Source organism: Macrobrachium rosenbergii, chromosome 42 (genome assembly GCF_040412425.1).
Source record: "Macrobrachium rosenbergii isolate ZJJX-2024 chromosome 42, ASM4041242v1, whole genome shotgun sequence".
Classification (NCBI taxonomy): domain Eukaryota; kingdom Metazoa; phylum Arthropoda; class Malacostraca; order Decapoda; family Palaemonidae; genus Macrobrachium; species Macrobrachium rosenbergii.
Window position 1 is genome coordinate 12,907,107 of NC_089782.1, and position 23,931 is coordinate 12,931,037.

At 35.7% G+C, this 23,931-nt stretch overlaps 2 protein-coding genes across 3 annotated transcripts in view; one reads left to right on the top strand and one right to left on the bottom strand.

Moving 5' to 3' along the window:
* Positions 1–23,931, bottom strand: part of LOC136827948 (cell adhesion molecule DSCAM-like) — a 250,663-nt gene that overhangs the window by 135,860 nt on the left and 90,872 nt on the right. The window lies entirely within an intron of this gene.
* LOC136827951 (uncharacterized) overlaps positions 21,416–23,931 on the top strand; it is a 505,229-nt gene continuing 502,713 nt past the window's right edge. Inside the window, exon 1 of the mRNA XM_067085508.1 lies at positions 21,416–21,567. The gene's annotated coding sequence lies outside the window, so the exon portion shown is untranslated. The remainder of the gene's footprint in view (positions 21,568–23,931) is intronic.

A 23,931-nucleotide genomic window follows, 5' to 3' on the forward strand; every position in this document is an offset into this window, starting at 1 on the left:
ATCTGACTGATATGAAGAGTGTGTTTTGTATCTATCCACTGTTGCAGTCGCGTAACATGCTTTACATAAAACTTCAGAAGATTCTAGATCTGATTCTTTTTCGATTTATATCATTGTTTATTTCTTAGCATGTGCTAAACCTTACGCTACTATTGTATACAGCTGTCAAAGGAGTGGTGAGACCTAGACAACACAATAACAATACATTCTTTCTGGTTCTTGTTGCATATTTTATTTCTAGGTGTTGGATCAAGACGATCACGCGCTCCCTAAAGTTCCAACTAATATATTACCTGCCTTTTGACTAATATAGACAGATGATTGTTTCTTTTTCTCGGCAACAATTTATTATTGAATATTAGAGTTACTTGAGCATTGATCAACCAGTGATCAACATATCTAATTTTCCAATAAATTCTCTTCTTCGATCAGTTAATATCGACAGGAAAATATTAAATTCCAAACCAAAGGTGAATTGTGAAAATGCTTCAAAATTCAAACGAAATACTTGACATTAGCTGGAATTTTTAGTTGAGAACAGAATAATACTCTGTCTTTACTGGTAATTTAATAGAAAATACTATTTAAAGACCAGATTATGAATAAGAAGGAGGTGCAATAGCTAAGAAGAAAGTCAATTAATATTTCTCCTCTCAAAATTTGTCTTATTCTGGAAAGCTCTATCGCTCGCCTCCAATTAAATGTAGTGTTTAAATCAAATAGTCCCAGTCTTATTCAGAAACGTATACAGACACAGACCCTCTTTCCTGGCGGAATAAAAGAAAATCAAAGAATGAAAGCAACACCTATCACTCAGAGGAGATATGAAAGCAATCTTCCTGCAGTACTGAAAACACGCCAAATTCATACACTTCATTCACAAGGGATCCATTCGTTATACCAGCTATTGCTTGGCATGCAACAGCACCGACTCGAGCCATTTGGGCACAGGAAAAAAGGTCTGGGGAAATCAATGAAGACTGGAGAGGAAAGAGGGGAAAGCCATTGCTTTTCAATATTTCACCTGTCAGGAACCTTTATCCCTTGATTTTATCATACCAGGAAATCAAAGAGAAGAACACTGCTGTTTCGATAAGCAATCCCGCGGCTTTCTTTCTCTCTTCTTATCACACAGCTAGTCAAAGATCCGTCAGCTTTTATAAGGGGGCTGTGATGGTTTTAAATTGTGCAGCCCTCTTAAAAGAGGAAGAGTGGAAGGTAAGCTAGAATCGAAGAATAAATCTAAATTGCAGAGAGAGAGAGAGAGAGAGAGAGAGAGAGAGAGAGAGATTTTCCTTTAAGGATTCTTTTCTATATTAGAGTTATGTAACTGGGGTTGTGCTCTACGCACATGCATAGATGTATACACACACACACACACATATATATATACATATATTTATTTATTTATATATATATATATGTGTATATATATATATATATATATATATATGTATTTATTTATATATATATATATATAATTTGAAACAAACAATAGTTGAACTACAAGAAAAGAATGAAAGAGAGAGGTAAAGAAAGAAGAAGGAAAGAAAGAAACGAAGACAGAGTGAGAGAGAGCTCTCTCACTCTGCACCACAAGCGGCTCTAAGAGTATTTGTGACGGGTTGCTCTGGAAATGCGAGTGACGTCTCGGTTTCAGTAATTCTCATTTCGCGTAATTAGCTTACCATTAAGACACAGAAACTCATTCTGCCACAACGACAACTCATTTCGGATTCAAATTAGATTTTCTTGAACATTTTTATGTGGCGTATAGCTAAACATTTTGATGACCATCATCTCCATCATTACTAAGGTAATCATCATCATAATCATTATGTAAGATGAAAGAAATGAAAAGTCAGTTCCTCTATACCAGTGGTTCTCAGCCTCTTTTGGCCCGTGCACCCTTTCACCATATGTCAGAATGTCATCTCCTCCCCCTCCCCCCCACCCCTTTTCCAAAATTGTCTGCCTCAAAAGATGCATTCCAAATAATATGCAACAAAATACTAACACAAACACATAAGCTAGCGGAGAGAAAGCCCAGTGTGACCTCTCAGTAGTGCGGATCGATGCACACTGAGTTTTGTGTGGTCCTAGAGCCAGTTTGAGTCTGCCAATCTGTGGTCACAATCCCCCCCCCTTTTTAACTCTGAAATCCCCCTTAGCGGGAAATTCCCCCTGGTTGAGAACAACAGCTCTATAGTAAAGTCTCATACAAAGGCAATGATAAAAGACAGGCTAGTGAATCAAAACTTAAGGGGGCTATCGTTGAAGCGACTCTTCTGCCAAACAAACATTCATAATTTCCAGAGAAGGCCCAGAACTCAATTCTCTTTCCAGTTAGACGTCAGAATACTATTTTCCGGAACTTGGAACCATCATGTTATAAACAATGATCGCCCTGGGACTTTATGATAAAGCAAAGAAATACATTTGCTTTTTGTAGTTTGCATCAGATGGCGTCGTGGTATGAAAATTTAGGTTTTAGTTAGACCTGTTGGCGATCTTTAACTACTGTGATCATTTGTATTATAAGCTCCCGCTCGAAAGAACTTTTGGAATATCAATACTTTTTCCGATAAATTTATTAATAAAAAATGATCCTCTTCCAATAAGTGCTACTGATAAGTCATTAAGGGGACTTTTGATAACATAAAATGACAATAAGTTACATAGTAATTGGATCACTAAAACCTGGCATCGTTGAATTCGACTCAGTAGCGTTTTCGTCCGAACGGCTCAGCGTTAAACAGCCTTCATAGGATTACATGAGGACTTGCAACTGGCACATTGAATGCGTCATGCAATGGCTACGAAATCACTGAAAACAGTTTATCTGAAGAGGGGCTTTTGCCACTGCAATGGAATCATTAGAGCCGAATTACTGTATCTGTTTTGCAACTTTTGTTATACAAACAATATCATTATTCCATCCCAAAGACTAGTAAATAGGTCGTAACATATTCATAAACTTTATGAACATGCTTAAGTAATTATTGCAATTACCCTTCGACAGGTTTTAAGCAGAATTCGAACTCCATTCCGTTTCAAGAGAGGTCACAAGGAAACCAAATGCTTTGTTAAAATTACTTTTGTATTTTCGGAAACCTGCCATCAAACCAAACATTTCCTCGCTAATTACCGTATATAATTATAAAGAAACAAAGACAGAATGAGTTACCGAATCAGTTGACAACAAATCAACACAGGAACAACGGTGGCAATGGAGCGGAAGGCTCTTGCTTGTACCTGCACACAATTATCACTGAAATAACGTGTATATCATGAAAGACTTGAGTGTAATGAAAGGAAATGTAGGAGAAAGTTTGTGTAATTTAGAGTGGGGTGTGAAAGGAAAGTGTTTTGGTTGTTGTTTACTGCTACCAAAATACTGGGTGATAGTCAAGAAAAACTTCGGAGACCAGTGACAAAAACTGAAAAGATTTTGAAATAGCACAAATTTGAAACTAATTGTCAAATACTACTTATGGAGATGGTGGTATAACCGTTGGCATATATGGTTTAAAAGTGGCAGTAAGAACTTTGAAAAGTACTTAGAAATAAATTCCAAAACCAGGAACAGGAGGTGGTTTGCATCATTATGTTCGAGGGTGAAAATTAGGCTTGAGTTCATGCCAAAAATAGGAGTATATAGGTTCGAATCCTGGTCACGGGAAGTACACTTATACATAAATCCATTGTGGTGGAATTATTCCTAATGTAAAATGAATTCGATGTTAATGAGTAATTTTGGGTCACAGTTCGAAAATATACAAAATATATTACTTGCAGATTAGTGATAAATCATCACGCAAATATTGTTTTATGTGCCATACTTAGTACGCAGAGGTCGAGGTGATTTCGATCCTAATTACAAAACCTGAACTCGAAAAGAAAATGTACCACGATGCCGAAACCAATCTTATCTATCTTGATGGCTAAGTAATAAATTCGTAGTACCCATATGTCACGCCAAAGAGGGCAGGGTAGAAGCACTTGACATAAATGATTCTGTGGTACTCCCAAGGTACTTGTGGCGTACTATTTATAATGACAAAAGTTTCACACGAAAAATCAATGACACACTAACTTACATATCCTGGTAAGGGTCATAAACTTAGCAGTCAGTAATTACCTTGGAGATGGGCTAATTGCAATTGTCGGAGCAAAATCCTAAATTCGTTAGGAATATGTAACACAGAGTCGAAATTAATTCTTATATCTCTTTGTGGCTAAGTGATTAGTCACTGTTACTCATATGTCGACTCCAAAAAGGCATAAGATCAACTCCCTGTCGGGATAAGGACATTTATCATAAATAATCCCAATTACTGTGTACTTTGTGGCTTAAAATTTGAAAACGAACACAAGCAAAACTCACAATATATATATATATATATATATATATATATATATATATATATATATATATATATATATATATATATATATATATATATATATATATATATATATATATACATATATATATGTGTATAACTGAATCACGTTTCCTTCATTGGATTTTATCTTTATTTATACATATACATGTATATATACATATATATATGCATATATGTACATATATATTACATATATGTATATATAGTATATATATATTTGTATATTATATATATATATATATATATATATATATATATATATATATATATATATATATATATATAATATATGTGTGTGTGTTTGTGTGTGTGTGTAGAAACGAAAGAAAAGACTGAAAAACCAACACAGATGAAACCATTTTGCTCAAAGCATAAATCATAGTGTTAAAAATGCATTTCACGTATTCTGATTCAGAGAAAATATCTTCGTTTAGAAGACATCTTTATCAAATCCTAAGTCAGCAAAAATTCGCAGATGCTTTCTTCATTTTTAACTTGGCGTTTGATCACGCAATAACGTAATCCACTGATTGCAGATCATTTTCATTTTTATTCTTTTACCAATGTGATGACTAAATGTTCTGACGTCAAAGAATTGAACGCATGACTAACTAATTCTAAAATGTCTTGGGTGGTCTCCTGTCCTAATTTTTCATTATTCTCTTTCCTGTGGTTTTTGTATTCTAGGAAAAAGGTTTAGGAAGAAATTTGCTGAATTGTTTTTAATTGTTGTAACTTAATTAAAAACAAAGATATTCTAAGAAATATACGTCAGATATACGTAGCGGTATAGCATACTTTTTCCCATTTAAATATTCAGACAATGACATTTTCTTTTATTGAAAATATTATTTATGCCTCTCTTTTTAGATTTCTTCTTCATAGAATTATGAGGAACTCAGAATTTCTGGTTGTCAGTCTATTTGTGTTTCTTTGTCTCATTTGAAATTATATTGCTTCTGAAATCGTTAGATGATGTTCGTTACTCAGCCGCTAGATAATTCAAATTAAGCTTTTTTTTTTTTTTTAGCTCGGTGATTCCTACAGGCATAAAATTTGACTGACTGAAGATGTTATCTGAACTGTACTCTTATTATTGAAATCCGTATTTTATTATATCAGAAAATTCCATTTTCAGATGAGACCTCGTACTTTTTTCTTCTTATTCAATTTCCTTTACGAAGTAAAAAAAAAAAAAAAAAAAAAGGACCCTGAATATCTTTAATGTGTGAGCAATGTATTTCTTGTTTCTGGGAATTCTTTTGACACATAGGCCACTTACAGATAAATGCAGGAGGAATGTCTGAGAATCAAGCAAAATTTTTAATGTGTTAGGTAAATGAGGTCGAGTTATTTCTCTCTTTCTCTTCTAGAAAAAGAATTTAAGTAGTAAAACTATTGGCAAGCAATGAAATGTGATTATCATATAAGTGGAGCTTATAGACATGATGCAGACTTTGTAGAAAGACATTAAAAATAAAAGGAATTACTTATATACTAAGTATTCTACAAACAACTCTAACCCCGAATCTCGAAAGTTTTTTCAAAACCAGAGAACTGTTCACGACATCAAGAAAGAATCTGAAAAATAAGTCATTTGAAAAGATGTGATATATCTCCTTTGGAAATAAATTGTTCCTATAATCGCCTTTCCTATAACATGATCCATCATTATTAAAAATTGCTGCTGGTGGTGAAACAGGAGGGGCAGTGTGTTTGGGAAATAAAAGTATTAGACTGGCTGACCGATAATTTTCGATCCCCATATATTCTGTATATATATATATATATATATATATATATATATATATATATATATATATATATATATATATATATATATATGTGTGTGTGTGTGTACAAATATATATATATATATATATATATATATATATATATATATATATATATATATATATATATATATATATATACTGTATATACATATATATATTACCCACTCTCTCTCTCTCTCTCTCTCTCTCTCTCTCTCTCTCTCTCTCTCTCTCTCTCTCTCTCTCATCAAAATTAAACAATGTTGGCAAAGAAGTTTTTGCTTACTTGGAACATGGGGATTAACTAGAAATAAGCACAAACCCTCTTGTTTCTCTGGAAATTCTTGTTATCACCCTGATATATTTGACTCTCAGAAATATTTTTTTTTTTCAGAGTTTTAACCCCGTCCAAGTAGAACTTCAACTCATGTCAATAGTTACACAGTGAAAATTTCCTAAAATTAGTCACCACTTATTACATTGTCTATAAGTGTGTGGATCCTAGTTGTCTGCACAAAGAATATTCAAATTGAAAGACTTTTCAAAAAGATACGAGTAACCTTATCATTTCATGTGTACAAGCGCACGTTTATAGCTTTTAAAATAAATAAACAATGCCATTCTTACCCTCATCTATACTTGTTGATCTGTTAAAGGTAAATATGTTATATATATTGTTTTCTTGTCAAAGATAAATCTATGTAAAGTTTCTTCTTGTTAAATCTCTGAAAAGTAGAAGTATGCATCAATTCTTCAATTATCGACAGTAAACTTCCAATAAAAAAAACAGCTCTCGAAGCCCCTCAGGTAGACCACATTTCGTTGTTCTTTTGTTGCTACGAAATCCTTATTTTGTTTATTTTAAAAGGGAGGACACTGTTAGGTACTTATTTCCTTGGCTGGGTCTTACTTAATAATAAAGATTTAGGTGAACGCCGACTGTATTTAAGTGAAGTGAATTGCAATCTATTGCGACAATGTTGCAGCAAAAAAAAAAAAAAACACGCAGGCAGATTAATTTTTCAATTTTCCAATTCAGACCTCCTCAGACATATCAAGCTTAATTGATATTAGCTTCAATTTGTACGATAAGAGCAGAAATTAATCCTCCCATGTTACGAATCCAGTACCTCCTGGGATGTACACTTTATATTCCTCCTAATCTCTCTGAAAAATACACAGTTTCCTTGTCCTATGATAACCAGTTCTTTCTAACACTGATACACGTTTTGACCAAGAAAGGACACTTCGCCTGTTGACAGAGTTTTTCCTGACAGATATTTGACAGAAGACTGCAAACTTCAGGATGACTGGACTTCCATTATACATGGTGTGTAATATAATTTTACATCTACGTTACAGTACTGGATTCTTATCTGCCCTCAACCAAGGATATATATATATATATATATATATATATATATATATATATATATATATATATATATATATATATATATATATATATATATATATATATATGTACATATATATATATTATATATATACATATATATATATATATATATATATATATATATATATATATATATATATATATAAATAACTATATATAAATAACTAGCTGACAAAATGGCGCTGCCGGAGATAACTCTGAATGACAACCAGTAAACTCTCTTTCTCTCTCTCTCTCTCTCTCTCTTCCCCTCTCTCTCTCTCTCTCTCTCTCTCTCTCACTTTTCCCCTCTCCTCCCTAACACCCCCTCTTCTCACTCTCCCTCTCTCTCTCTCTCTCTCCCTCTTCTCTCTCCAAACTTCCTGACTCTCTTCTTTTTCTCTTTCTTCTCCCTAACACCTGACTCTTTTCTCTTTCTTCTCCCTAACACCCCTCTACTCTCTATCACTTCCTCTCACTCTCCCTGTCTGTCACTCCCTTCCCAACACCCACCCCCTTTGGTGCTATTGATGTATTCTTTTCCAGATAGTAAGTCATATGTACTGTATACCGAAATTATGTATGATGAATTCGTAGTTTATTTAGTTACTAATTCTACAGGGCAGAACCAGCCCCCTTCCAGGGAAGCCCCTCCCACCCCAACCCCTTTGGTGCACTTTGGTACTAGTGATGTCTTACTCCCGCCCCCATGCTGATTTCTAGATAGTAAGTCATATATATACCAAGTTTGGTTGAAGTTGCTCAATGCATTTCAGTTATGCTGGAACATACAGTACACACACACACACACACACACATACATACTGTACAGAAATTCATGCATCCATTTTTATATATATGTGTGTATACACACACATATATAAATACAATATATATGTGTATATATATATGTATACTGTATATGTGTGTGTGTTTTTTGATAGCCTTTTTATTTTGATTTTGCATAGTTGGCCAGCACCTTTTTGTTTTCTTATTTTTTCACTGTTAGATGTATTATATCTTTTGAAGATTTTATATATCGAAGTCATGTTCTTCTTTGGTTGTCATTTGCTTGCTGAGTTAAATTTGGGACTTTTTATTAATCAGCTTATCTTACAAGAAAGAAGTAAAATTTAAAAGATGAATTAATTAGTGAAGTAAGCCTTGTGGTGAAAGGGGCGGTGGGGCGGTTCTCAATATGACAGAGGTTGTGGACTTGGCTTTCCTGCCTTGGGGTTTCAAATGAGTCACCACCCTTCTTCACCACCTTTCACACAACAGCAGTTTCTCAGTAACTGTGTGGGACGCTCATTGGAAGAAAACCTCCTTCAGTGGGATTATTAATAGTCCTATAGACCCCGGCTCCTTAACAAATACAAGGCGTTTCCGAAACTATGGCAAGACTGCTTCTACGGGGTGCCCCACAAAAAACAGGAAGTTTGGTACAGTTTATTTAATTGTTGGAAACAGAGAACGGTTGTTGCTAGCAGAAACATTGTTAAAACAGAATCAAAACAAAAATGTTAGATGTGGTGTTCAAAATGCCTTCCCCGGGCAGCTGCACAACGACGTAGACGGTCTAGCCAACTTCCAGTCGCCCTTTGGATGACTTCAAGCGGGATATTGTTCCAAACTTCCATCAACAGAGTTTTTAATGTCTGTATGTCCGTGACCTCTCTCCTATGTAATTGAGGTTGATGTAACAGTAAAGCCCACGTGGTAAAATCAATACGTTGAGATCTGGACTTTTTGAGGGCCATTCTTTAGGTTCAATGAAGCCAGGAGTATTGGCTCTGAGCCAGATAACAGTGTCTAAAATACATAAAGTAAATCTAAAATGTCCATTTTTTTTTGTGAGGCACCTTGTATAACCTAGGGTAAGCGAGTATGGGTAAAGAGACTTCAGCTACAGGAAATGACTTTTGGGCATTGGTAAATGAGGTTCGGGGCTTAACCTCTTCAAGAATGGAATGCATCTGGGAATATGTTCACAGGTGCAAAAACAATCAAATGACTGGCGAATAGACTGTTGGTGGTGCTGTGAAGGTGATAAACAAATGGAGAAGATGAAAAACGTGAATAAAAAAAAAGCTAGCTGAATAAACGAAGAATATGAAAAAAATAGACTCCAAGATTAAAAGTATGTCCATTGCTGTAGTCTTGGACGATAATGCTTAATAACTTCAATTAACAACTGTTTCAAACCATATGAATTCATACTAAGCGCTCTGGACGAATACATTTTCAATTAAAAGTGACCCAGAAATATGTCCAAATATTGAACAAAAGAATGTTATGTTAAACACTCATGACTGAGTAAAAACTAACTTATGATCCTAATACAAAGTAACTTCAATAAGTTAAGTGTTACTGACAGTCTAAATCTTCACATCTTACTGATAAGGGACACAACTATAATTCAACAAGACACGACTACAACCAACAAAGCATAAATAAAACACACGAATGACAAATCGTAAGATTATGAATGACAATATTCCAGGGAGGACAAAACGCAAACAAGCAATTAAAACCCCAAGAAAAGTAATCTTTGAGAACACTCCGTTCATCAAACAAAGAGATTTTACCAAACCGAAGCAACAGGGACACACTAAAAGGTGGAAGCTGAGCTTGACGCAATCCGTCCCGAATGAAAGGAAAGGAAAATCACAAGACCAAGGCTCAAACAATCAAGGGGAGTGAACTCTGGGATATCTACGAAAATTGCAAGGAAATCAATCAAGGAAAAAAAGGGCAAGAATAAAAGAAAGGAGGAAATCAGGTTTAAAGGAACATTTCACACTGCTTTACTGGAGAGGTTTAAACACACAGTTCACTGCATGATGAATAGTCAGCGAAGGGGAATAATGGGTTCCATTTACAAACAAAGATGTTTATGAAGATTAGCAGATAACTATTTCTTTGAAGGGAAAGGGGAATGAACAAAACTACAAAAAGAGAAAAAACACTAAGGAAGGGGAAGATGACTGATGGGATGTTGTAATATACTTCAGTGCAAATGAATAAATACTTCAATATAGAAATGATAAATGGGAGAGATTAAACTTTGAATGAGAAACGTAATTTATTGCTATTTCTTCTTCTTCTTCTTCTTCTTCTTCTTCTTTCTTCTTCTTATTATTATTATTATTATTATTATTATTATTATTATTATTATTATTATTATTATTATTATTATTATTATTATTATTATTATTATTATTATTATTATTATTTTGTCTGGGTCTTCCGTAGGGAACCAAGTTCAGGTGTAAGTATATTCCACTCCTCCTGAACTGTTCCGATTATGAAATTACAAAAGGGTCAAATCACCAGTTAAAATTAGAAACAGAAATGAGATATAACTTAATGGTAATGTCGAGCGTGGCTCACTGGTTAGTTGTGCAAAAACGGAATATTACAATTACCTTTGTTAAAGGTAATTATGGAATAAACATAACTGGTATACAACATGAAACAATGAAGCTTATCTTTATGCACTTCAATATACACAGCTTTCATGCAAGTTGGCAACTAAATTATTTGTAATGAGGATTCATTTCCCATGAAAATGTATTCAAGTGCCCAAGGCGATAACTGTAAGCTCCCCAACTTCGCTGCCGAAATCAGGTTTAGCCGCCAGGTTCGGCAGCCTATGAGAAAGCCCTCTCACAGTCTCGTAGCTATACGTCACGTGGGTCGCCACCACACGGTCTTTCAACCATATGAGCTACAGATTGCCTATAACTACTATTCGGCCCGCAGGCCGTATTAAAACGTGTCACAGTCCAATAATAAATGTACGAAGATTAAGGTTTGGATGTCTGTGCAGCTGACTAAGTATGATAGAAAATCCAAGACTAAGCAATTACTTTGAAATAATCGCTGAGGAACCTCTTAAACATTGTCTGCTAGAAGGTCCAGAAGCAGCTCATTTAAGTGAAAACTACGCGGAAAACCATATAATTATGATGTTCAATCTTGAAAACATTCAGGATTGTACTAGTTTTCTTTCTTCCTCTGAGCCACCAAGATAGGAAAGAAAAGCTCAGCTGTCACTTTGGAAACGACCAGGCATGCTCTGTTTTTGTCCAGTCTACAAATGTAAAGACACACCCTCTGATGCTGATAGTTTTATTTCTTGATTATATTTATTTCTAATTTACCTTATTTTTTCACTTATTTTTTTCGTGTTTATCTGTTTTAATTAGTTTTTTGCTCCCGCACTGTAGGGAGATACATAAACAAAACGCAGTCTTACATTTTACCAATCATTAGTTCATGTTAAGCAAATGGGTGTTACAGACTGATACTCATACAAACAAAGCCACTCCAACATCTAAAACATAACAGACACCTCACATGTCTCGACTGTCGACCTAACCGCGCAATGACTCCTCGCTGCTGGAGAAAGGGCACTGGTGACTGGTACAATACACGTACATACGCTGCCGGGGTCTAAGCGATGACAGGCGGGGCAGCCGATCGAGACTACAGTCTACCCCCAAAGCCAGATCAAAGTCTTTCAAAAGAAGGCATCGTGCTTACCCCACACAAATGGGAAAACAAGCACTTTAAAAGAAGAAGAAGTTCATATATGATGGGTAAACACAAGCGAAGGAGCCATCGATACACTAACAGCTATCCACTTAGCAATAAGAACAACATGTGTGTTTCTCCGACTTCAATTTCTTCGTCTTCCTCCATAAGTCCCTTTCCTACATCTCAGAGATCGGTGCCCTTAGTGAAAAAAAACAAACCTAAGTAAATGAAATACGGCATGATAACGACGTAGATTTTCTTGATGTTGCAACTTTCTCATACGATCGATTGTCTGCTTATCCTTACTGCTGTCTACGATTAACCAATACGCTTACTGCTAAAATTTCTCCTCTCCTGCCGAGGGGTACCTTGTGGTTTAAAGAGGTTTCAGCCTCGCCTGTTGAACATTTCATTGCATGATGGCATTAATACTTGCACATTATTAGTACGACTCTTAATCATGACCATTTTCATCACTTACATATCACTAGAATGACTCTTGCGGTTGATCCTCTCTCTCTCTCTCTCTCTCTCACACACACACACACAGACATACAGACATACACACATACACACACGCACACACATATATATATATATATATATATATATACATATATATATATATATATGTATATATATATATGTACATATATATGCATATATATATATATATATATATATATATATATATATATATATATATATATATATATATATATATATATATATATATATATATTAAACGAATTAATTTTTATATATGATCCGTTCTAACTTGACCACAGTAGCCCAAATATTATCAGATGACCAAATGAACGTGCCTGCTACTGCCTAATTTGCGCAAGGATTTTCGTCAAACTAAAAACTGTCCTTGGTCAACATACGTTTATAATACATCCTAGATATGGGAAATTTTCCTTCTGTCGTTCTGTAGATAAAGATCATTTTCGGTTTTCAGAAAAGTCCGATACAGCTGCTGTACCAGGTGACCTACGCAATCAAAATTTTCAAAGTATATATTTCAAGTGCATAGAAAATGTTGTGAACTTTCATAATACTTTATATTATAGAATTTTTTTTTCTAGGAGTGCTGCAAAATCGATCAGCAGAATAACAATAATAATAATAAGAAGAAGAAAGAAAACAATACGACTATTTGAATCGAAAACAATGCCAATAAAGGAAGATAATTCTCATCTTTATTTTTTGTTCTTTATATTGCAGAATTATTTGAAAATATACTCTCTCTCTCTCTCTCTCTCTCTCTCTCTCTCTCTCTCTCTCTCTCTCTCTCTCTCTCTCTTTGATCTTGACTACAACCCTGATACAAGGAAATAAAAAATTACAGTTAGTTGGGAGTATGGTTTTATAACTACTAATAATATATATTTTTATAGGTCAAAGACACCTTTCTTCACCGATAGAAAAATTGCATACATAGAAATAGCTGCCAAGTTATAAAAAAACAAACAAACAAATTAGCCACAGCCAAAGTGTGATCTCCTCATAGTCCGGTGTAAAAGCACAGATCTTATTCTGAGGAGAAAGTAATGTCCAAGCTCAGCGAAAGCTCAAGCTCAAGCAAGGACATAGGAAGGTACAAGTAATACTTTAAAGGGTTTATTACCTTTCGTGTTCCTGTGGATAGAATTGTATATCTCAGAAACAATTGGTATGAGGCATTGCGTGAAACCTCTGAAATTCTTTAGGTTGAGCTGATACGAAGGGATGGATCTAGCAGGAACAAACACTCCTGGGTAAAAATCAAAGAGTTGCATTTCCAAAGAGTATACAGCCAGGCCGTATACACTTCACTTCCAACGTTATCTCCCAATATGATGGGGAAACGGTTTTCCTTTGCTCTGGTCTCCGTCTTCTGTAGGTACGTACGGTCGATAGGTCTTGGCGCTCCAGTGTTTATGGTCCCTAACGTCCCTTCAGAGAGATATAAAATACATTACTGGGGTATTTGTTATACCTATAAGGCGCACATTCTGGCGGATGATTACTCTGCTGGGAAGCACACACAGATGGAACAATCCAAGTTTGAAAAACGCGGACAACAATGGAACGTCCTCAGAGGAGGAGAAGGAGTTTGTGATTTAAAAGGACAATAACAGGTACATCTTGAAAGTGTTTTTTAATTATATTTTTATTAATTGATTATTATATTTTAATCATTTAACTGATAAGAACCGTTTATCATTGTCCAAAATTAGCAAACATGAACCTACTTCAATGTAACGGGCTGTGGTTATTTTGAGTCATTTTTACTGCTAAGGCCATTTTGCAGTAATGTTTATGATTTTATGAAAATATCTATTGAACTAATTATAAAGATGCACAGCCTTTATCGAAGTATTCAAAGATACAAATCATTCCACATTTCGAGCCACTTGTTCCCCGTCAGCTGGTTCTCTTGGGAGTTATGAGCATGAGCGAATTCGCGCTTACTTGGATGGAGGAATTAATTTCTTTTGGCTTGATGAACTTTGAGGGTAATTATTAAGTGTTACACGGTGGCCCCGATGATTCCCAGGGAAACTGCTCAGGTGAAATATGTTACAGAAGTGAATCGCATGATTAAAGGAAAATTGCAACACTTTCATTCAGGTTATTTCATTTTATGGGCTTCACGGCCAGGGTAATGATTCATTTCATAAAGACATCTGCCGCTTGCAATCTCCATTCTCTCTCTCTCTCTCTCTCTCTCTCTCTCTCTCTCTCTCTCTCTCTCTCTCTCTCTCCTTATTGATTTCCCTGTATTTTACTTCTTTGCTTCATCATTATAGTTTCTTATATTTGTTACTTGCTGATATCCGAGTTTCTTTGTATTTCTTATCCATAATTAAGATTATACATCGGACTGTAAAGGTTAACTCAGACAACGGATGCCGAGAAAACACCGATTAATTATCGTTGTTGCTTGTGATTAACCTGGCGTTATGCCGGCACGGGCTATTGCTCATAGAGCAGCCTGTAGGTTACTCGATGATGTGAATGTGAGAGGTATGAATAATTGACTATATCTGATCCTCTTCTGATACGACATGCAGGCGGAATTGTAGTTACAATAGTAGACCCGGCGGTAACAAGTACCAGGTGAGACAGGTGACGCGGCTGACGCACAGGCACGTGACTGTGAAGGTACTCCGTGATTGGCTGCCGCCTTTGCCGGTTTAACTTGGGTTCGGCAGCGAAGAGCGGTGCTTACAGCGCCATCTCTCTCAACTTTAATCTTTAAAAGAAATGCCATATGAAACAGAGATTTCAGTAATTACAATATGGTTAATACTTTAACAGCCCATTCATAGGTAATTGCGCTTCTTTCTATTAGTCTGTCTATTTATTTATGGTTGCTCGAGTTTTTGTAAATGGACTGATGCGAGGAATATGAGAAAGGAAATTAAACGCAGGTGGAATTTTATGGGATGAGAAAATTAACTGTGAATGAAATGTATGCTAATTTATCTCTGGTGATGATACAATTTCGATTGGGGCAGAGCCAAGAAATAGTGAAACAAGTGGAAAGATTTGAAAGCGTCTGCAATAGGAGAATAATGATGGTAGATGTGAGATATGATAAGTTTGTGTGAATAAGTTTAAACAAGGAAGCAATGGACATTAATACTGATGGTGGAAAACGGGGAGTATCTGATTCGTATAGGTATAATGTGATAATGAGTAGATGAGAAAAAGGTGAGTTACAGAATAACTGGTGAAAGAAAAGGCAGTTGCCAGAGAGCCAAAGATTGGTGAGAGACTTGGAATGCCTGCGGAAAACACGATGGAATGCATAACTGGGCTGAGTCAGCTCTCCTTTCTTGAATTGAAGTTTCGAGTTACAAAGATGGCAGTAGAATGCAAGATATCTGCATAAGATATTCGTCCTAGATGACCCAATGGCATTTGCGTTGTTTTTCCTCCTAAGCCCTACTCTGTTATAGGACGTAAAACTCTCTCTCTCTCTCTCTCTCTCTCTCTCTCTCTCTCTCTCTCTCTCTCTCTCTCTCTCTCTCTCTGTATTAAACCAAAAAAAGCCATAGCTTCAAATTCTGGTAGGGCCAGTTACGCATATCATATATAATCCCCTTTAAGGGTAAGTTATTCCCAAGGCAAAAGGAATTAAATTTTAAGGGTATTTGTGGATAAATATGAGAATATAATAAAATGCTGTGTGACTCAATGATAAAACTAGCATAAATAGCCCTATGTAACAACCTTAGAACTTATCTGTCGTGGTGGTGATGGGCTCACGTCGATTCTAAGTACGGAACTTGAATTCAATAGGAATATGTACAGCAGACTCGAAATAAACTTATCTCCCTTGATGGCACAGTGGATAGGTCAACTGCCTCCCCCTGTACCAACACAAAAACCCATAGGTTTGATTCTTATCCTGGCTAGATGCACTTAGCTTATACAATTCCCCTTGGGATCAAGTTATTCCCAAGGCGAAGTGAATTCGGTATTAAAGGGTTTCTATGGCTTAATATTTGAGAGTATAAAAAGTCATGTATGAATTAGTGACAAAACTGTCATAATAGCCACGTGTTACAAACTTAGCACTTGGCTATCATGGTGGTGATGGGTTGATGTCGATTTTAGGTTATATATATATATATATATATATATATATATATATATATATATATATATATATATATTATATATATATATATATATATATATATATATATATATATATATATATATATTATATATATATATATATATATATATATATATATATATATTATATATATAAAATATATCAACCCATCACCATATGTGTGTGTGTGTGTGTGTGTGTGTGTGTGTGTGTATGCATATACATAAACTATAGTAGCCCACTTACCAATTTTGAGAAATTTTTAACAAACAGTTTCAAAGTTATACAGGCTATTAAGAAATCTGATTCCCGACCAGACTAACTTGGTCGCTAGGACCGGCTTTAAGATAATTTGACCAATTGCACCCGAATGGAACTGGCGCTTTAGGTTGTCACCGAAATGTGCTATGGTATTTATCCTAGTTTTAAGAGGCACAGAAACGACACACTGTCATGTATACCTAACCTAAAATCGACATCAACCTCTCACCACCATGATAGCCAAGTGGTAAGTTTGTAACACGTGGTTATTATGACAGTTCTGTCACTAATTCACACATGATTTTTTATACTCTCAAATATTAATTCATAAAAACCCTTTAATACACACTTTTATACACACACACATATATATATATGTGTGTGTATTAACACACACACACACACACACACACACACATATATATATATATATATATATATATATATATATATATATATATATATATATATATATATATCAAGTCTATATATATATCTCTCATATTATCAAGTCTAGATCTCTCTCTCTCTCTCTCTCTCTCTCTCTCTGACATCGCATAAGGTCATCAAGTGTTCAGGCAAAAATATGAAAATGCTCTTAATTACCAGCTTTTTCTTTCATATTTTATGTTCCTTCTCGGCTTAGCTGCGTTAATGAGCCTTAGGTCGTATACGCTTCCTTTGTATTTACATTCCAAGATTTCTTTCTCTGCTTGCGTTGCAGCTTATCCTTTTTCTATTTTTATTTTTACATTTTAATATTAGTGAAAGGAGAATCAAATAACTTTACGCTTATCATATATAAACCAAATTCTCTTCAATTAATTTTGGTGAGTCTTGCTAGAGATTTCGTGATAGGCACAGCGCACGATTCATTTTTCATAAGCCGCGGACTACAACGAGGCTCCGACACGAATTATGGAATATAAATTCTAGGCCAAAGGCCAAGCGCTGGGACCTATGAGGTCATTCAGCACTGAACAGAAAATTGACAGCAAGAAGGCTTGAAAGGTGTAACAGGAGGGAAGCCTCCCAGTTGCACTGTGAAACAATTGTTAGAGAGGGTGGAAAGTCAGATGGAAGAAAGAGAATATGAACAGAGGTACAGTAAAAGGAATGAAAAAGGTTGCCGCTAGGGGCCGAAGGGACGCTGCAAAGACCCTTAAGTAATGCCTACAGTGCACCATGTGAGGTGAAGTGACAGCACTACCCCCTCTACGGGAGACACGGATTAAAGATTCTCCCAAGGTAAAAGTACCGTCGCGAAAAGAAATAAGCCGACTCCCGCTCTGTCCCGCGAGGAGTTTAAAACAATTATTTTGTTGTCTCAGCATAATAACTTTCTTCCTGCTCTTATAATGACCTTCTTTACTCTAACGACCCCGAAGGTTTCACTCTCGGAGACGCTGTATTTATCTTATCCAAAGATCTCTTGGTATTTTCCTCTTCCCTTCTTTCTTCTTAGGAATTCTCTTGCATATTGGGCCAGCTATTCCTATGCAAACTCGTGAAAACTATTATTTTCTTGGATTTTTATTGTGTCTTTGCCAACTGATCCTCGCTTCATAATTGAACTTTATTTTTTATTTCAGTTTGTGGAAAATGCAAACTCGTGTAAACAAAAATTCAGTTTATAAGCAGTTTTACTATTACACGCCTGTTTATGCAGATTACATGAGCATAAGTGCAAGCGTGCACTCAGACTTTTACGTTGAAGTTTGTTCACTCATGCATTCGGGTGTGTGCACACACGTATGCATACCCGTATGAGCGCATTTTTTCGCATGCGTGCATTGATTTGACCCATGAATATCCAGCAAATGCATTTGCCGAATTCAGTCGTGTTTATAAACGGCCGCCTTTGCACCCAGCATCCCCCTCATTTCCATATTGTGCCGGTCAATGGAGAAATGTTTAAAGCGGCGAGAAGGCTTGCAATTATTGTCATGCTCTGCGTCAGAGATTCGTAGCCTCGGGCAGATGGTTATATTCCAGCTTGTTTGCAAGGCCTGTGTGTCGAGTACTAATTGGATTGATATGGCATTTGCGATTCTATTACCATTCTCCAACATTTAGTGTTGTTGGACTTCTCGCGATGATGGACCGTAACTGCTTCCCTCTCCTGAATTTCGAAATGCCGGCGCTTCCTGTTACGCGGATTTTTCAAGGAAATGGGAGTGGAGTTTGTATACACGGAGAAATAGCCTCCTGATTCTGTTTAGACAACAGATAAGTCATAAAAATGTGCGAATCACCGAGATGACCCTAACACCAAAATCAGCTTTATATACACAGAAAAGCTGACCTTATATCTAGCCTACCTGTCTATTTATCAGTGTCTGTATACACACCAGTACCCACGTACATATAGATATATATATATATATATATATATATATATATATATATATATATATATATATATATATATATATATGTACACACACACACGTATATATATGTATACATACATAACACACACATACACAAATACACACACATACATACATGTTTATACACACACACATATATATATATATATATATATATATATATATATCAACATATATATATATTTATATATATATACATATATACAATACATACATACATACATACATATATAAATGTTAAACAATTATTTGATATATGTTTATACACAAGTCATATATGTATATATATACACATATACACACATATGTATCAACATGGATCCCCAGCATTCATTGCTTATGAATATTATTAGACAAGAAGAGCTCAAGTAAACCTATTTTTCTTACACATCACTGTTAAACAATTATTTTCCCGAAGTCATAAGGGGTCAATAATCACTGGAGATGCTATCTATTTATTGTACCCTGTTTCCACTCACCTGGCACAACAAAGAAAAAATTATCATTCATTGAACCAGTTTCATGACCCACAAATTACTTGTGGAAAAAAGTACAACTTGCCAGGTGACAGTAATTGAGAGGAAAAATACTTTATTACAGATCCAGGCATGTTGAGAGAGAGAGAGAGAGAGCCGAGAGAGAGAATGGAGAGAGAGTGACCTGAGTGAGAGAGAGAGTTGGCAATAATTTTCAGTGGTGATACAAATTTATTTGTGTTACAGGCTACAAGGAACCAGTCTTGATGCCTGTGAATGATACCTAGGCCTATGCTGATTTTATAAATACCTTAAAGTCCAAATGCCTAAAATGCCCACCTGGTACCTATCACAACAAAGAAAGAAAAAGATCGATACTTAAAGTCAGAACCAGTTTCCTCGGTTTGTTCCCAATAAATTACTGAGTGTGAAAAAGGCAGAAACTTGTTTTAAAAACCGTTAGAAATGAGGTGCTCCTTGTAGCAGCTGAAATCATGAGACTATGAATTACGAATGCCGGGCTTGATTAAGCTAACCTGTCGTTGCCTCTCTTTTCCCACATAAGATTTAAACAAGGCTTTTTGTAACATTTCATCGATGTACACATGCTTTCCATAAAGTACAGCCAGGCTTTGTTAAAAGCACGTTCTGGAATGTTCCTTTCGGAGTTTTAAAGAGCTCCCGTTTCATTACTCTCACCACCCAATACACCTAGTCCTAACCCACTTTATTCGTATGGCGTGCTTTCTACTTGCTTTTATGAAAAAAAATATAGGAAGGTTATTATTGAGACCAGCATGAAAAAAAGACAATGACAAGTCTGCAACCTTCGGTCTAGCGAGGAATTTTGTGAGTTCTGACCGAGTCGGTCTCGTCTATTCTTACCATTTCAGTTACATAATGAATTTTATCACTTACAACGAAAGATTTTTGAAGAAAAAGACGTAACTGAAAAATGCTTTAGATGTTGTTAGTATTAACAGGATGTATACTTATATGAAATCGTGATAAACTTATGCAATGACTCGTTTTGTAGTGCTGTTTCCTACTATATTGGTTGTCGGGCATAATATACTTATAGCAATCATTACTAAAAAAAATATTGTAAAGGCAAGTCTTTTGTCGTATTCATAACAGTTTCATACATATTCAAGGATACTTGCATCGTGTATGTTATCTATAAAAAAAGTAAAAATCATCCGTTAGGTGACTGTGAGAGTGCAGACTGCCGCAATGGTATAAAAGTTAAAGTCCCATAAGCCGCTCATTCTCTGGTTGCTCGTGTACGGTTACCAGTATTTCATTCTGGTACTCAGTTTTCATATTAATGTAGCTCAGGTTTATCTGCAGTGACTCAAAAGGACATAACATTTATTTCAAGGTAGTTTTACATATTCTTTTTATTTTTGTATAATCCATGTCGGATATACAGTATAAACAAGTACATTAGAAGGAATTGAAAAGTACTACGCAATTTGGTATGCCACCACCAGGGCGGCGCTGCTTGCAGACGCTGATGTTGCCGCCAAGTTCGCCAACTCCAAGTCCAAACAGCCGTGAATCGCGCGAGTTGAACTTGTACCCAGTGTGTGCTGTGATTTGTTTTCGTTCATTATCTTCATAATGGTACGTTGTGCAGGTGATAATTGCAGAAATGGACTGACGAATTCTTCAAGAGGCTATGGGATAACATTTGACAGGTAAGCAAAGCATACTGAATTTGATTTACCCATAATGTTGTGCTAGTCAGTTAGCCTGTAATGCCATATTGGCAGAAGGCACGCTTTCTCAGTTAACATGTCTTATATTTGCAACATACTGTTGTGACATACTTTAGTGGCGATTTCAGTGTTGAAATCAGAACATCTTTAATCGTATATTCCGCATAATATAAAGTATGAAAGATCTTGATCGTTATTAAAATGCTTGGTAGAAGTAGGCCGATAGGATACTGGTTCCGTCAAGCATGTTACTAAGGTTGCTTAAGGACACCTGCAGTTTTGTCAGTCATTAAGAATTCTTTCCAGTAGGTAGGCCAGTAAGATACTGTCTATGCCTTCATTTTTTTAGTTTTAGTGGTGTAAAGGCAACGTTAGAGTTGTTCAGGAAAATACATTTGATCAAAGTGATTTCTCAGCGGAATTCCGAGACTTCACACTTTGGCGAGAGAATTTCAGGACGACGTAGACACACCGTAGAAAACAGCTTCTGTTATTCGATTCAAAGTAAAAATAGTTTTATTCTTTTATGTGTAACAAATTCAGGTTTAACTTGTGTTTTCATCAAATATGTCTCATAGATTGGTGATAGCAAGAAAATGAAGTTTGGTAGCTTAGGCTACATATAGGTATAGCCTAGGATATCAAACTTCAAATTATACTCATTCAGAAAGAAGTTATAGTATTGAAACCTTATTCTGAGCACGTCATGATTTTGAATAAAAGTAATTTCCCCATTGTAAAAGTTATTGCATCTTCATGCCAAGGGAAATATAGCTTTTAAAAATGGTGACAACAACGAAAAGAGGCCAGGTTCGCTAGGCCTATGCCTAATAATTCGGTAGGTAATTTTTAGTTTTCTGTAGAAGAAAACTTGTGATGGCTGTGTCTGTCCGTCCGCACTTTTCCCGGCCGTCCTCAGATCTTAAAAACTACTAAGGCTAGAGGGCTGCAAATTGGCATGTTGATCATCCACCCCAATCATCAAACATATCAAATTGCTGGCCGCAGTAGTTTTGATTTTATTTAAGATTAAAGTTAGCCATGATCGTGCGTCTAGCACCGCTATAGGTACCAACAATACAGGCCACACCGTACAGAATACTCGATTGCACGCATTTTTTACTTTTTATTGTTTTTCCAAAGTTTTTGTTCCAGATAAGTCACATTTAATTTCTTATGGGCTTATTTAAAGATTCTCGTTAAATGTCGTTCCACAGTCATGAAATAGAAAGAAATGACTTGGCCTAGCCATCCGTTTCTGTCGTCGCCTGGTTGTTTCCAAGACGCTGAGCATGGTGGGAAAAATCATGTGTTGCTAAACTTGTTTTCAAAACTTTCAAACGAATGTGATACCGCCTTCGCAGTAATGCTATTTCCTGCATGCCGGTAAAGAATCTCGGCGGTAGGCAGGCAGACCTGGATGCTATTATTCATATTATATGCATTGTTTTAAACCTGTAACCGTGATGTACGAGTTAAGTGATTTTTCCTAAATCGACGGACGAATACTGTTCAATAATGCGACATTTGGCAACTCTAGAAAGGTGGCAGAGCTTCAAAGCTTATTGAGTTTGTTGCTTGATTTCCTATAACTTTAAGTCATAAAGATTCTGCAGACGTTCTGTAATCATTGACAATTGCATGCAGTAACAACCTTTAAAGTATTCGTTCAAGTTGTTTTTGTATCGACAGTTCAGTGGAGAATCCAATTCATACTTCCGCAAAACTTATCGTGTAACCTTACTCATAAATGACGTTGACACCAAAATGATATAGAATGCATGCTAATAGGAAACACTGTTTTAAATAATGAGGAAAAAAAATGTTTAGACTTTGAGCAATATAAAAGGAAAATCGTGCAGAACAGAATAAGAATAAATGCAGTGTTATGATATATATATATAGAGAGAGAGAGATATATAGAGAGAGAGAGAGAGAGAGAGAGAGAGAGAGAGAGAGAGAGAGAGAGATAGTCTGCTCTTGTGTGAGCATAGACCTATAAAAAGAGCTACTTAATTCATTGTATTTTCTTTAAGAGACTGAATGATAATATATTTGCAAAGTATATTTTAGGAGAGAGAGAGAGAGAGCTTACTCTACTTTTGTGTGAGCATAGACTACATATAAGCTACTTACTTCATTATATTTTCTTTAAGACACTGGGTGATAGTATATTAGTAAAGTATGCTTTAGAAGTGGAGAGAGAGTGAGTTACATTGCTGGTGGGCCTGTGACGGGAAAAGGGGAGGCTGGGGGAGAGTGATGAGTCGGCGCACAGATTTTGGGATGGCGAGCGGTATGTCAGCCAAGATTGTGCTTTACCATACTGCATAAAATTTGAAG